At 41.8% G+C, this 15,527-nt stretch overlaps 1 pseudogene; it reads left to right on the top strand.

Moving 5' to 3' along the window:
- Window positions 1-595: 595 nt before the first annotated feature.
- On the top strand, window positions 596-6,120 carry LOC130854194 (heterogeneous nuclear ribonucleoprotein A1-like; annotated as a pseudogene).
- The last annotated feature ends 9,407 nt before the right edge of the window (window positions 6,121-15,527 follow it).

Genomic DNA, 15,527 nt, shown 5'->3' on the forward strand with positions numbered 1-15,527 from the left:
CAGTGCAGGCCTCCTGCTGCTCGCATGTATAAAGCAAGGCTATACTTTGGCTTCTGAAATGAAAAATTACACCAAAAGAGATGCCTGATTTTTATTAACTATCCTTAAAAGGAGTCTTTCACTAATTCTGGGGAAGATATTTTGCTTGAGTACTTTCCCACTTTGGCAAACGCGATCCAGAGGGTTGGATGGAAGGGGTTTTGCCCTGGGTGAAGAGTGGAGCCCACAAACCCTGTCGACTCCAGGGACAATTTAAAGAAGAGGGAAGAGATTAACTTGAATTGATATGGTGGAGCCAAAATAAATGGCTGCTCTGGTTCTCTTGAGAAAACATTATTGCATTTTTTTACAAAAGAGATCTCTGATGCAATTGACCAGAGAGTGTACTAGGAGACCTATGTCAGGATTCAAAGAGCCTGGGCCGCGTCCTCAAGCCCTCTGATGCCGGTTGCTCAGCCACCATGTGGCCCGAGCAGGGGAAGGGGGCGGAAGTGGCTTTGAACAGGGGCCACGCTTCGCAGCATGTGTGTAGATATGGGTTTTGACAGATAAAAGATGGCTCCGCAGATAAGGCCGGAGTGGGTGGTGTCAGGGCATGTACCCAAAGCTCTCCGTCAGCAGTGGCAAAGTGAAAGCGCACATGGACAGTCCTGGATCGGCCGTGCAGATTTTGGAAAGCAATCTTAGCCAAAAGCCAGAGCAAGAGACCGGAGCAATAAATCAGGCCGGGAGAAAGTCTGAGTTGAAGGATGCTTCTGCCTCGTCTGTCACTCCGCGGCCAGCGGAAGCACACGTGGGTCCCAGCCGGCGTTGACTCTAGCAACCTGCCAGCTTATTCTGGCTCCGAGAAAATGAGAACATCTTGGCTAAAGATGTTGGGGGCAGTGAGTGACTTTCAGTAAAATAACTTTTCCCCCAAGGGGAACTGAAGGCCTAGGCCTCTTACATCAGGCAATGGCGATCACTTAAGCAAGGTGGCCCAGTGCTGAGGCTTACTGGAGGCAACTGATGGAAAGGAGAAAAGCAAGGCCAAAGAACCAGTTCCCATCTTTCAGAGATGTTTCCCTGGGTACTACACTGTTTTTGTTTTTTGTTTTTAATTAATAGTGAGATGCCAACAAAAACACCCCAGTCACCATAGTAAAGTGATTGAGAGCCTAGGATTTAAATTCAGATCTCTGAGCCTGAGATTTATCATCCATATAATAGGTGCAAAAATTCCTGCCTCACAATGTAAGGATCAGACAAAGCACAAGACCTGGGTGTGGCAGCCGAGATCATTTACAACCACTACATAAAAGCAGTTTTCCAGGCAGCATGGCAGTTCCTGGGAGAGAGGCTCCATCCTTTGAAATTCATAAGTGAATGGACAAGGAAAAGCAGAGAATAATTAACTAATTCTGTGTTGGTAAAAATACACTCGGAAGGAAGGGAGGGAGGGAGGAAGGGAGGGAGGAAGGGAGGGAGGAAGGGAGGGAGGAAGGGAGGGAGGAAAGGAGGGAGGGAGGGGGAATCTACTTTGGACTTCTCAGTTTCTGATCCTTCCAATTTACCCCTCACCCTGAGGTCAGAGTGACCTTTATAAACCCTGATCCCTCCGGCCAGGTCTTTCCCTTGTCCAGAATTTGCACTGATTCCCACACTCTAATACAAAGGTGCAACCTTCCTCAAACAAGAATCTATAAAATATGGTCCCCCTCCCGCCCCCATCAAGTCTCAAGCACTCCCTCCAGTGGTTCTCATGCAGGGTGGCACTGAACCTCACACACATCCTCACCCACTCCTTTCCCTGGGCCTTTGGAAATGTTTGGAAAGCTTTGACTGTCACTCTAGGGTAAGGAAGGTAAGGAAGGGATATAAACCATGTACAGTATAATTGGGGAGTGGGCAGTGTCCTGTAACAGTCCTGGCCAAAATGCCAATAGCAACCCTGCTTTAAAAAACAAACAAAAAAACACCCTGAGCCCCTCTAAGTCTTTGTTCCTACAGTGTCCCCTGCCTAAAATAATCTTTTCTATACTCCATGCCACCTGACTTTCTCATCCTCCAAGGCCTACCTCAAAACTGATCTCCCCTAGGAAGACTTCCTGAACCCCTGGTACTTTCCCAACAGCAGAACTGATGGTTCTTTCCCAGATACTCCCCTGAACTGGCCTCCATGGGACCCCCGTCCACACTGGACTAGAGAGCTCATCTGCAGCACCCCCACCCCAAGGGCTGACAGAGGTCTCCTTGTCTTTGCATCCTCGGGGCCTAGCACAGGGCCCAACACCCAGTTCATACTAGGTAGGAAGGAAGAAGGATGACCTCTAGCCCGCTTTCTTGTCTACAAGCACATGTAAACCAAGTCTGGAGGGCAGGTGTCCGTCTTCTCCAGGAAACTGCACGGGATGCTTGCAAGATTAACTGTGAAATCACATTGCTACCAGCATTCTCGGACGCCATTGAGAGCTGTGCTGCTGAGCTGCCTGCTCTTCTCTTTACTTTTCTCTGTGAATTGAATTATTTTTTCTGGGTCATTAAAAGTGGTTTGATTTGGTTCATACCTTATTTATTTAATAATAGATTCCACCCTAGAAGCCAAGTTCAGGAACTAAGAGGCAGGATTGCTATTTCTTTGATAGAGATCTCCTTGGCTCCAGTAATCTTAGTCCAGGCATGCTCTAGGAAACAGACTCGAATTGGAAATTTGGATTCCTCAGGGAGGTGCTACAGTGGTGGAGACAGACATATAAATAACTATATGAAGCAGAAGGCTGCCGGGGCTAAACAGAGGGACAGGCACACTTCTAGAAGAGAAGAAATCTCAAATAATATGGGGTGGATGAATAGAAACTAGCAATCAGTTTGAGGATAGAGGAGGCAGCAGAGACGCAAGTTATTCATCTAACGACCACCTCTGCGTCAGCTTCAGAGGCAGCCCAAACGGTGATTATGACATTATTGTCTGACATCAATTAGTTGCCGGATCCGTACCCTTCCGTCTGTTCTGCACGCTGCTACAAGGTTCATGTTCTGAAAATTTACTTCCTGCCTTCCTCACTTGTACCTTGCTTCAGTAGCTCCCCATAAGCTAGAGAGCAAAGTCCTTAGCCTGGCATCTGAGGATCTCCCCCAGCCCTGCCATGTGGGCAGCTCCCCCTCCTCATTTCCTACTCCTCCCCTGCGCCATCCTTCCACTCCCAGCAAAGTCATCACTGATCATCCCCCAGACAGAGTGGAAAAGCCTTGTCACCTTCATGAATTTGACCATGCTGTTCTCATTATCTACACCAGCCTCTCCTTTCTCTCAACGCCTCTGAATCCTGCCTTTTCATTTTCAATTTCCCCTGCACGCTCACTCAGTTGCTCAGTTTCCCAAAGCCAAATCCTCCCAAATGGCATAGCTTATTTTTTTTCAGCCAGGTTCAGAGCTCAGCAACCTTCACATCCAATCAGCTCTGGTGTGGAGGATGGATGACACAATCCAAACGTGGCTACCTGAGCCACTGCCTTCAGCACCACCTTGGCCAGACAATGAGAAAGGAGTGGACGTGGAAAGTGCACAGCACATGGAGTTTGGTTGCGACCTTTTCTTTTCTCATCACTGACAGGTATCACAAATCATCCTGGGCTTCATGAGTCCATTTAAAAAGAGCTTTATTCTTTTATACCAAGTCCTGCTGGACACAAATCCAAACTCAAAACCTTGCTGTGTTGTGGTTGCAGAAAGGATGCTGGAATGCACCGGGCCAGGGATGTCACCCCAGCACATCCCTCGGGCTTCTCAAATCCATCCCAGAGCATGGAAGCACAGACCCAAGCAGTCCTCCTAGTGGACCATCCACAAAGGCAACTATTTCTGTCCTTATCACCCAAGGACTCAAGTGCGGTCCTTCCCTCCTTGAGGTCTCACGTCAGGGGAGTTGGCTCCCAGACCATCCCTGCCACTTGCTAGTGGGTACACCTGTTAAGTCATTTAACCCCTGGGCCTCAATTCCCTCAATCATAAACTACAGATCCTAGCACATACCTTTCGGGACTGTTTAAGGATTAGAGATAATATATATGCATAAAGTTGTTGATACCGAGAAGATAACAAGTAACTACTAGTTATGGAGACCGCTGGACAGCTGTTGAGGGTCCTAAAAATTAATGCAGAGTGAGATCCACCTGGGCAGCTGAATCACAGGACAGAGCAGAGATCCACAGTGAAAGTTGGACGTTTTTGCATCTGAAATACCGTCTCCTCCTGCCTACCACACAAACACATCCTAAATTCAGCCCTTCCTGTGCAGCAGCCCCCTCAGCCTGACCTCCGAAATCTTGTTTCTTTCCTGTTTTCCCATACATCTCCCTTTTATTCTGGGGTCACTGCCATGCACACTCCTGTCCCTTGAGAACCCATATCCCCTTCTCGCTCTTGTACAGATACGACCAGGGGGTGCAGACCAGACCGCGTCCCCCATTCCCTGCTTGCACCTCCTGGCATGTCCCCCACAAGTCTCTTTCTCTTCCCAGTCGACCTCTGCCTGACCGGTCCCCGTCGTTCCCCTGAAGTGCGCTCTTCATAAATGCTTTCTGAAGGAACAAAACCGCCTGTCACTATTCACTATCTTACAAGCCCTTGAAAAGAATGCCACCAGCTCCCTCCTGTCCTGGCCTCATCAGGAGACACGCAGTCCCACTGTGGAGGGCAAGTCAACCAGAAACCAGGCTGTAAAATCTGGGCAGCCCGGTTCATCCAGCCACAAAGGCAGTGACCCTTGTTTCTCCTTCCCTCCTCACAGCCCCAGGAAGACAGACCACCTTTAACTAGGTCAACCAGATTCACAGTCTCCGTTCCACTCTCTCCCCCTTTGTTATCCTGGTTCTTGGTTGGAGGCACCAAATTTAATGTGATGATTTATGTCTGTTAAAAAACAGAAAGTTTCGCTTTCTGCCCGTGGACACAGCCGAGTAAGCATCGTTGACGTCTCCCCGCTCCACTGCCGTCACGTCTAAGTCAGAGTCTCCCAAAGAGCCCGCACAGCTGCGGAAGCTCTTCATCGGAGGGTTGAGCTCTGAAACAACCGGTGAGAGTCTGAGGAGCCATTTTGAGCCATGGGGGACGCTCACAGACTGTGTGGTAGTGAGGGATCCACACACCAAGCGCTCCAGAAGTTTCAGGTGTGTCACCTGTGCCACTGCGGAGGAGGCGGATGCGGCCATGAACGCAAGGCCACACAAGGGGGATGGAAGAGTTGTGGAACCAAAGAGGGCCGTCTCAAAAGAAGATTCTCAAAGACCTGGTGCCCACATAACTGTGAAAAAGATTTTTGTCTGTGGCATTAAAGAAGACACTGAAGAACTCACCTAAGAGATTATTTTGAACAGTATGGGAAAATTGAAGTGATTGAAATCATGACTGACCGAGGCAGTGGCAAAAAGAGAGGCTTTGCTTTCATAACCTTTGATGACCATGACTCCGTAGACAAGACTGTCTTTCAGAAATACCACACTGTGAATGGCCGCAACTGTGAAGTAAGGAAAGCCCTATCTAAGCAAGAGATGGCTAGTGCTTCATCAAGTCAAAGAGGTTGAAGTGGTTCTGGAAACTTTGGTGGTGGTTGTGGAGGTGGTTTTGGTGGGAATGACAACTTTGGTCGTGGAGGAAACGTCAGTGGTCGAGGTAGCTTTGGTGGCAGCCGCGGTGGTGGTGGATATGGTGGCCGTGGGGGTGGCTATAATGGATTTGGTAATGATGGTGGTCATGGAGGAGGCGGCCCTGGTTACTCTGGAGGAAGCAGAGGCTATGGAAGTGGTGGACAGGGTTATGGAAACCAGGACAGTGGCTATGGCAGGAGTGGCAGCTATGACAGCTAAAACAATGAAGGAGGCGGAGGCGGCTTTGGCGCTGGTAGTGGAAGCAATTTTGGAGGTGGTGGAAGCTACAATGACTTTGGCAATTACAACAATCAATCTTCAAATTTTGGACCCATGAAAGGAGGGAACTTTGGAGGCAGAAGTTCTGGCCCCTATGGCGGTAGAGGCCAATACTTTGCCAAACCACGAAACCAAGGTGGCTATGGCGGTTCCAGCAGCAGCAGTAGCTATGGCAGTGGCAGAAGGGTTTCATTACTGCCAGGAAACAAAGCTTAGCAGGAGAGGATAGCCAAAGAAGTGACAGGGAAGCTACAGGTTACAACAGATTTGTGAACTCAGCCAAGCACAGCGGCGGCAGGGCCTAGCTGCTACAAAGAAGACATGTTTTAGACAATACTCATGTGTATGGGCAAAAAACAACTTGAGGACTGTATTTGTGACTAATTGTATAACAGGTTATTTTAGTTTCTGTTCTGTGGAAAGTGTAAAGCATTCCAACAAAGGGTTTTAATGTAGATTTTTTTTTTTTTGCACCCATGCTGTTGATTGCTAAATGTAATAGTCTGATCATGACGCTGAATAAATGTGTCTTTTTTAAAAAAAAGAAAAGAAAAGAAAAGAAAGTTTCACCAATTCTTGACTCTACTGGACAAGAACCTTCCTGTATTGCAGAGAAGCACAGCAGCGAAGATGGTAGGATAGCATCGGACAGTCCCCACTAGGGGATTTTTCTAAAAAGTGTCCTGAGCTGGCTAGAGCTAGAATCCTGGCAACTTGAAGATAAAAGTCAGGAAAAAGGGAAACTGCTTTCAAAAAACCGGTCCCATGAAACTCATGAGGAGCCATCCGTCACAGGACGTGACCTTCTCACCTCCTCTTTTCCTCTCTGCTTCCACAAATGACCGAGCATAGCTTTCCGCTTGTGACCCCACACACCAACCTCTCGGTAAATAAAGGGGAATAAACAGCTGCTGTAGAGAAACACACCTTGCTCAGACTGACCCCCACCCCCACCCCAAACTGTCTGCCTCAAGTGGTCCCTTCACATTTACACGTTGCAGCATAAAAACCAATGAGCATCCCATTTCCTTATAACAAATGAAGAAAATGTTGATGCAACATGAAATCACGTTCCACAGTTTTGAGGACTCGCTGGAAACAAGCTGAAAGACAGCCTAAATGAGTTAGTTATCTTGTTTGCTTTACCCCATATGTAAGCTGCACAAACACAAGTCTTACAAAATGAGGGGTTCTTGAACTTGCATGTGTCTGTGCGTGTGTGCGTTTATTAATAGACAAGTGAAAGCACAGCATTATTCTCATTCCTGTGAACCTTTCGCTCCACCTCCACTTGTGTAACCAGGTCAAATCAAGCCTGAGTTATATGAGAACACGGATTTTAACTTTAACAAATACATAAAGTCATGACCCTTTTGTTTGGATATACTGCCTGTTCCAGACAGGCAGAAAAGCCACCACTAAAACCAAGAGGTATACAAGACTTCACAATTTATTAAGAAGATTAGCTGGCTTGAGTTTGTCCACTAATGATTAGTCACAAATGTGCGTTCCCTCGGAAGCCTCGGAGGTCAGGTAATTCAAGGAATAGCTTGGTTTAATTTGGTTTCCTTTTCTTCTTGATGTGTTACCGAGCGCTGCAAATTAAGGGCTATTTTAAGTACACCCATTCCTAAGCAGATTATATACAATACGGCAAGCCCACCTTAAATATTGTATGTTTTTTCACTTCCCACTATATTTGTAGAACTGCCTGCTGTGAAATTACAAAGTTCATGGTTCAGCTGAACTTTTGAACTCAAGTGAGGATTTGACACAGCAAAACAATCTAAATGAACCCAACACGAAGTTTTCATAGTCGAAACTGCTTTTCAGTCTATTGTCTGGGGTAATTGGGTAGGAAAGTTCTTTATTGATGTTGTAAAAACTACCAGTTTAATAACAGGGAGAGGGAGTGGAGAGGAGATGGGTGGATGTACCTTGGAGCGTCTAAAATCACGCTTCTTTGAGAGTTCACTGAACTCTACCTGACCCCGTGAGGAAGGTCTTCCCAGGATAAGCCACCAGCTCCAGGATTTGTGACCAGATGGCTGCAGCCTGCCAGCTCTTAAGACCTCAGAGTGGGATGACTTCTCACATACTACACAAAATGATAATAATATCCATCTAAAAAATAGTAGCTGCTACCATGCATCAAACGGCTACCAAATGCCAGGTCCTTTACATTCATTTTATCATTCAATCATCCCCAAAACTCAATGAGGCTGCTCTTACTATCTCTATTTTATAGATGAAGAAACTGGGACCAGAGAGATTGAGCAATTTGCCCAAGATCACACAGCTAGCATGTGGCCTCTCTGTGCCTCAGTCTTATTATCTGCAAAACAAAAAGTTGGACAAAGTGATCTGAGATTTGAGGTTTTGCGTGCTGGTGTATGCACATGGCTAATTGAAGAGGGAGAATTCCACATAGAAGACAGAAGAGTTTTCATTCACAGTATCTCAGTTAACCCTAACACAACATGAGGCAGGTAGGAGTAACACCACCACCCCCTGACTTTATTAAAGAAATCAAGTTTAGGTGGGTAACTGCACTTGTCCAGGGTCACACAGCTGGCAAAAGCAGAGTCGGGATAAAATTCCTGAGTCTAAAGCTTATTCTCCTTTTGCCTCTTGACTGCAAAGTCAGCATGATGTCATTCAGATTTCCTTGCTTCCACATCCCAAATTTGGATTGAGTTTGAAAGTAAGGGTTGGCAAGCTGGGGGTGGGAATGAAGGTTTGTTTTGCTTGGCTAAATATCAGATTGATTCCTGCAGAGTTTTTATTTTAAAAACCAAAATATCACCTCCTGGATTTGGGAGCAAACGTGTCCAGAAAGCTCTCCTACAGTGATGCTAACTCTTGTTATCACTGTGCAGCCAACACCACCACCACCACCCTTTAGAGGCCCAGCTCCTGAAAACGCTAACAAAAAAGTCTGCTAGACACTAACAGTTGAGATAAACTGCATAAAATGCTTAGTCTAGCCCTATAGCAAACACTTAGCAAAATTACATATTATTATATTTATTATTCCTCCTTTGAAAATAAGGATATGGGCACCCCCACTACACACCCCTGCCATATGGGGTCCAGCAAACTTTCTCTCTCATATTTTGCATATGCCTCTTGTAAATAATATATAGTTAGATTTTCCTTTTTGACAATTTTGTCTTTTAATTGAGCACTTTATCCATTAATATTTAATGTAATTAATGATTTATATGGGTTCAAATCTACCATTCTATAATTTGCTTTCCAAGTTGTCCTACCTATTCTGTGTTCCTTTTGCCTCCTTTTATGTCCTCTATTGGGTTAATTGTATATTGTTTTATTACTCCACCCATCCCATCATTTGCTTGGAAATATCTACACTTAGACTATTTTTTAGGAGTCACCCTAGATATTACATCATGCATCCTTGATTTAAGTTCTAATATTATTTGGAAGTTCTACCCCTACCCTATTAACCCCTCCAACAAAATGTTATGCCAGATTATGTCTGTTTTTTGAACTACCCTAAATATTATAATGGTTTCATACAGTCAATATTAATTTAGATTTACCAAATATTTGCTTTTGTTGCTCTTATGTCTTTCTGCATCTCTGAGCTTTCATTTGGGATTATTTTTTCTCTGTCTGAAGAACATCCTTTTATATTTCCTTTTGTTGCAGTCTGCTGATACATTTTCTTAACTTCTGTTTGTCATTCTTAAGGGATATATTCTTGCATTTAGAATAGTAGATTGGCAGTTCTTTACTTTCAGCACATCAAAGATATCATTTCATTGTTTTCTAGTTTCCACTGTTTCATTGAGAAATCATTGTTTCTTTTGAGAACTTGTTGAGAAGTTGTCAGTCTAAATGTTGTTCCTTTCTAAGTAATCTATATTTTTTTTCTGGCTTTTTAAAAGATATATATCACAAGATAAATCTTTTGTTTGGTCTTTAGCAGTTGTATTCTGATGTATCCAGGTAAAGAAACACACACATTTAACCTCTTTGGGTTTGAATCTGTGGCCTGATGATTTTAGTAGTTTTGGAAAATTCTCAACCTTTATCTCTTTAAATGTTACTCCTGCCCCATTTTCTCTCCTTTCTACTTCTGGGATTCCAAACATATGTACATTAGATCTTCTCACTCTTTATGTCTCTTACCCACTCTTCTGTATTTTCTTTTTGTCTTTCTATATGTCATTCTGGATTTTTTCCACTGACATATCTTCTATTTCACCAATTCTCTCTTCAACCCAGTCTAATCTTCTACAAAGACTACCAACTGTATTTTTAATTTGGATTGTGTTTTTCAGTTCTATGTTTTCTTTCTGATTCTTTCTCAAATCTACAATGTCCTTTATTTTAGTTTCAAGATTGCTGCCAAAATTCTCAATCTTATCATTTATACCTTTGAGTATTAAGCAGAGCTATTTTAAAGTCTGTGTTTAAGAATTCCAATAAATAGAGCCCATATGGGTCTGTTCTGTTACCTGTTATTTCTCTTGGTTTCATTCATGTTTTCTTGTCTGCATACATGCTTGGTTATTTTTCATAGCATGTCACATGTTGTGTTTAGAAAATTATTTGTAGAGTTATTTTGAGACCTAGCTTTTCTAGCTATCCTCAGTAGGAGGGTTGGTCTGAATTACCTCAGCTACAATTATTGATATTGTAAGTTTTGAACTCTTTGAGATTGTTCTTTCTAGATTTCTTTTTGCATTAATATACTTTTTTCATACAAGCTACTATATATAAAATAAACAACAGGGTCCTACTGTTATAAGCACAGGGAACTATATTCAATAGGCTATAATAAACCATAATGGAAAACAATATGAAAATGAATATATATATCCCAAAATTATTTTGAAGTTTTAATGATTCATAAAATGATTTATAAGTCTAGAAACAATTGCATTATTATAACAAACTCATAGGGTAGGTACTATCATTATTACCATTTTATAGATGAAGAGACTTTTTCTTATAAATTTCATAATGTAACTTGCTCAAGATGGTATAGTAAGGACAGAGTCAGATTTCAAATCCAGGCTTAATCTTTCTCTAGAAATTGAGGAGTAAACTTTTTAATTTTCTATTGTGATCAAATATATATAACATAGAACTTATCATTTTAAGCGTACAGTTCTGTGCCATTAAGCACATTCACAATGTTGTACAACCATCACCAGCATTCATCTCCAGAACTTTTTCCTCTTATCCAGTTGAAACTCTATACCCATTAAACACTAATTCCCCATTCTCATCTCCTGTCAGCCCCTGGCAACCACCATTCTACTTTTTGTTGCTATGAATTTGACTACTCTAGGTATCTCATGTAAGTAGAATCATACAATATTGTGGCTGGATTATTCTTGGTCTAATGTCTTCAAGATTTATCCATGTTGTAGCACATGTCAGAACTTCCTTCCTTTTTTAAGGCTGAATAACATTCCACTGTATGTGTATACCACATTTCATTCGTTTATTCATCAGTTGACGGACACTTAAGTTGCTTCCACCTTACTTTTTTAATTTGCAATCTACTTTATTTGAAAGCCTTAGTATGTTCATTCATCCTTTCACTTATTCATTCATTCAACAAATATCTGTGAGTTCTTACTGTAAGCTCAGGAGTTTACAGCTGTGATAAGATAAACAAGATTCTTGCTCTTAAACAGCTTTTATACTGGTGGGAGAAGCAAATGATAGACATCATTTTTTTTTTTATAATATCAGTCTTTTTTATTCAAACACCTAATAAAGATATTCATATTTTGTTGAACATAATCTTATAATGTTATTGGTTCAATACTTCTTGGAATTCATCAACACTAAATAGGGAATGCAAGGTGTCATCTTTAAGCTACTTATATAGTCTCAGTCTTTTGCAGTTATCTTCTTTACTCATTACATATTCTAATTTTTCAAAGATAGTTTCGACTCAATAACACCCATGTTTTGCACAGCCTGAAAACTGGGGCACTCTGTAAGCCAGAAACCACTGCCATAAGTGCATGAAGGTAATCCAGCTCATATAGTTTCTTAGCAGTTTTAACCTAGTGGCTCAAAGTGGGTATAAATTACCCCAAAATTTAGTCAGTTTAAGTGATATGCACAGAACTAAGATATGGTGATGTGATAGAAGTGAGTTGGAGGCTACTTTAGATAGGGTGCTCAGGGAAGACATCTCTGGTAAGGAAACTGTAAGCTAAAATTTGAATGTAAAAAGGAGCCAACATGTGAAGAGCAAGTATACCAGCCCTGAAGATGAAACATGCCTGAATGCTCAAGAAAAAAACAAAGGCCTGTGCTCAGGTCTCAGTGGTGAGAAGAATGGCAAGGAATGAAGAATGGTAGGCAATGCTGTTTAAGACAGGATAGGCAGTTTTGATTTTTTTCTTAGTAGGATGGAGTAGTAGGCATGTAAGGGCCCCACCCATATCATCTCAGAATTCACATCTAAATTACAAATGCTGCTTACTGCAAACACCTGTGATTGTCTGCCTGAGGACTGCACACATGGCAAGCCAAAATTTCTGGGGATCAATGCCCCTGGAAGCCACTCTCTGGCAGGGCATAGATAGATAAGTGCCACCGCCATTGCTGGATAAATACAGGGAGTTGGTGGACAAATACCCAACCATGTACTTTAGTTGGTATAACTGAGGCATGGCCTCACTGTTTTTCAAAATTCCTCAGCAGAACTGAGCTCCAGTTATAGCTCATTATTTAAGTACACACCCTTTGTTGGCTTCCACATCTCATGCCTCCATTCCCTTACAGGTGTTCCCTGGGATCACCTCCCAAATAAACAATTTTCACTAAAAATCCTTATCTTAGAATCTGCTCCTAAGGGAACTCAAACCAAGAAAGATGAGAAGCCCCTGGAGGAAATCTAATCTGTATTTTTAAAGAATAACTCAGGAACTTCTGGCTTCCAGCAAAATGTAGCTTATATTGGACTAACCTTCCTATCAGTAATTATAAATCATGGACAAAACAAAAATAACAACAGTTTGAAGGCACTAGAGAACAACTAAGAGCCAGCAAAAACTGGCCGGAATAGACTCTTAAAGAAGGGAACAAAAATAGATAAAATCTACTTTTATATAGATTTTCACCTAAGGACACACCTCAGCCTGCAAGGTACAGGACAGATGGAGTACAAGCAGAAAGTGTCAATTTTTATCAGGTTAAGAGTCAGAGTTTGAAATTCAGAGTTGTCATAGCAGCTGAAAATGGAAGTGAGAAATCCCAGAAACAGTGAGTCACAGAAAGGGAGCCTCAAATTTTCCATATAAATTCTCCTCAAATCCTTGACCAACCCCTGAGCTGCGTGTTCATGGAAAAGACCACAGGAGCCCAGTGGAAAGTAACAACTGGAAGACTGAAAAAACACTAAACAGCTATGCAGTTCTGGGGATCCAGAGTTTGGAGTTCAAGTCCCAGCAAGTTACAGGGAATTGATAAAACACCTTGAACTTTCCATTGAAACCCAGAAGAGCCACACCTTAGGAGTAAGGATCACATCCCAGCACTAAAGGCTATGCCCTAAACCTAAAGGCAAAGTCCAAACAAATCTACTCTAACAAAGCATAAGCCACACATTCACAGGATCAAGGTGATCTGCCAGCTAGAATTAAATTCGATGATCTCTGCAAGAAGAAAGCAGAATCCAAAATTTCTGTGATGTATCATTGTCAAATAAAAATTACTAGAGATATGTGGGACTTCCCTGGTGAACCAGTGGTAAAGAATCCACCTTCCAATGCAGGGCACGTGGGTTTGATCCCCGGTCAGGGAACTAAGATCCCACATGCCATGGAGAAACTAAGCCTGCATACCTCAACTAGAGAGAAAAACCTACACAGGACAACTAGAGAAGCATGTGAGCCACAAGGAAGAGCCCACATGCCGCATCTAAGACCCAACACAGCCAAAATAAATAAGTAAATAAATAAATTTTCAAAATTACTAGATACATGAAAAAGCAAGAAAATCTGATTAACACATGAAGGGGAAAAAAAAGCAGTCAATAGAAATAGATCCAGAGGTGATCAAATGCCGGAATTAGCAGACAACTTTAAAATGCCTTTGTTAAATATGTTATAGAATTTATTGGGAAAGATGAATACAATAGGTGAAGAAATGCAGAATTTCAGGAAAGATGTAGAAACTCTAAAAAATAATCAAAAGTAATTCCTATAACTGAAAAATGTAATACTTGAAATAAAAAACTCATTGAAGAATCAAAGCAAATATGGCAATACAGAAAAAAAATTGTGAACTTGATAAGTTATTAGAAATTATACAAACTGAGAGAAAAAGATTGAAAAAAAAAAAAAGAGTAAAGACTTGATGACCCCTAGAAAAGTATCAACTGGCCCACTATACATGAAATTGAAGTTCTGAAAAGGGAGATAAGAGAACTAGATAGAAAAAATATTTGAAGAAATATTTTCCTTATCTGATCAACCCACAGACCCCAGACATTAAGGGAACCCCAGGCAGAATAAAGTCAAGGCAAATAACATCTCTGCACATCAAAGTAAAACTACTGTAAACCAAAGGTAATGATAATATCTGAAAAGCAGTCAGAGAAAAACAATATCACAAAGGGACATCCACACAAATGACAGCTAACGGCTCATGGGAAACAATGAATTTCAAAAAAAAACAATGAAATACAATTTTAAAGGGCTAGAGAAAAAAGAAAACTTGTAAATCTAAAATTCCATATCTAGACAAAGTACTCTTCAAAAATTAAGGTAACATCAAGACATTTATAGATAAAGGAAAGCTGAGAGAACTCATCACCAGCAGAACTTCACTATAAGAAATGCTAAAGGAATTCCTTAGGATGATGAGAAATGGTATGAAATGGAAATGTGAATCTACAAGACAGGATGAAGATCACTGGAAATGGCAAATATGCAGGTAAATAGAAAGGACTATTTTCTTTTTCTTAAATACCTTAAAAGACAAGTGACTTTTAAGCAAAATAATACCAATTTATTGTATAGTTTACAACTTATGTAGAAGAATAATACACAAGTAATTGCACAGGGATGGGAGGAGGAAAATAAAATCAATTGTGTGGCAAGTTTTTTACATTAATATACAGAGTGGTAGGATATTAATTTAAGGTAGACTGTGATTAAGATGAAGATCCAGGACTTCCCTGGTGGGGCAGGGGTTAAGAATCCACCTGCCAATGCAGGGGACATGGGTTCGATCCCTGTTCTGGGAAGATCCCACATGCCAAGGAGCAATCAAGCCCATGTGCCACAACTACTGAGCCTGAGCTCTAGAGCCCATGAGCCACAACTATTGAGCCCGTGTGCCACAACTACTGAAGCCTGCACACCTAGAGCCTGTGATCCACAAGAGAAGCCACCACAATGAGAAGTCCATGCATTGCAACAAGAGTAGACCCTGCCCACCACAACTAGAGAAAGCCTGTGCACAGCAATGAAGACCCAACTCAGCAGATAAATAAATAAATAAATGGTGAAGATGCATATTATAGTCCTTAGAACAACAATTTAAAGAATAAAAAAGATGCAGCTAAAGTTCAATATAAAGAAGTAGAATGGAATACTAAAAAAAAAAGAAATTCAGTT

This window comes from Hippopotamus amphibius, chromosome 5 (assembly GCF_030028045.1).
Source record: "Hippopotamus amphibius kiboko isolate mHipAmp2 chromosome 5, mHipAmp2.hap2, whole genome shotgun sequence".
Classification (NCBI taxonomy): domain Eukaryota; kingdom Metazoa; phylum Chordata; class Mammalia; order Artiodactyla; family Hippopotamidae; genus Hippopotamus; species Hippopotamus amphibius.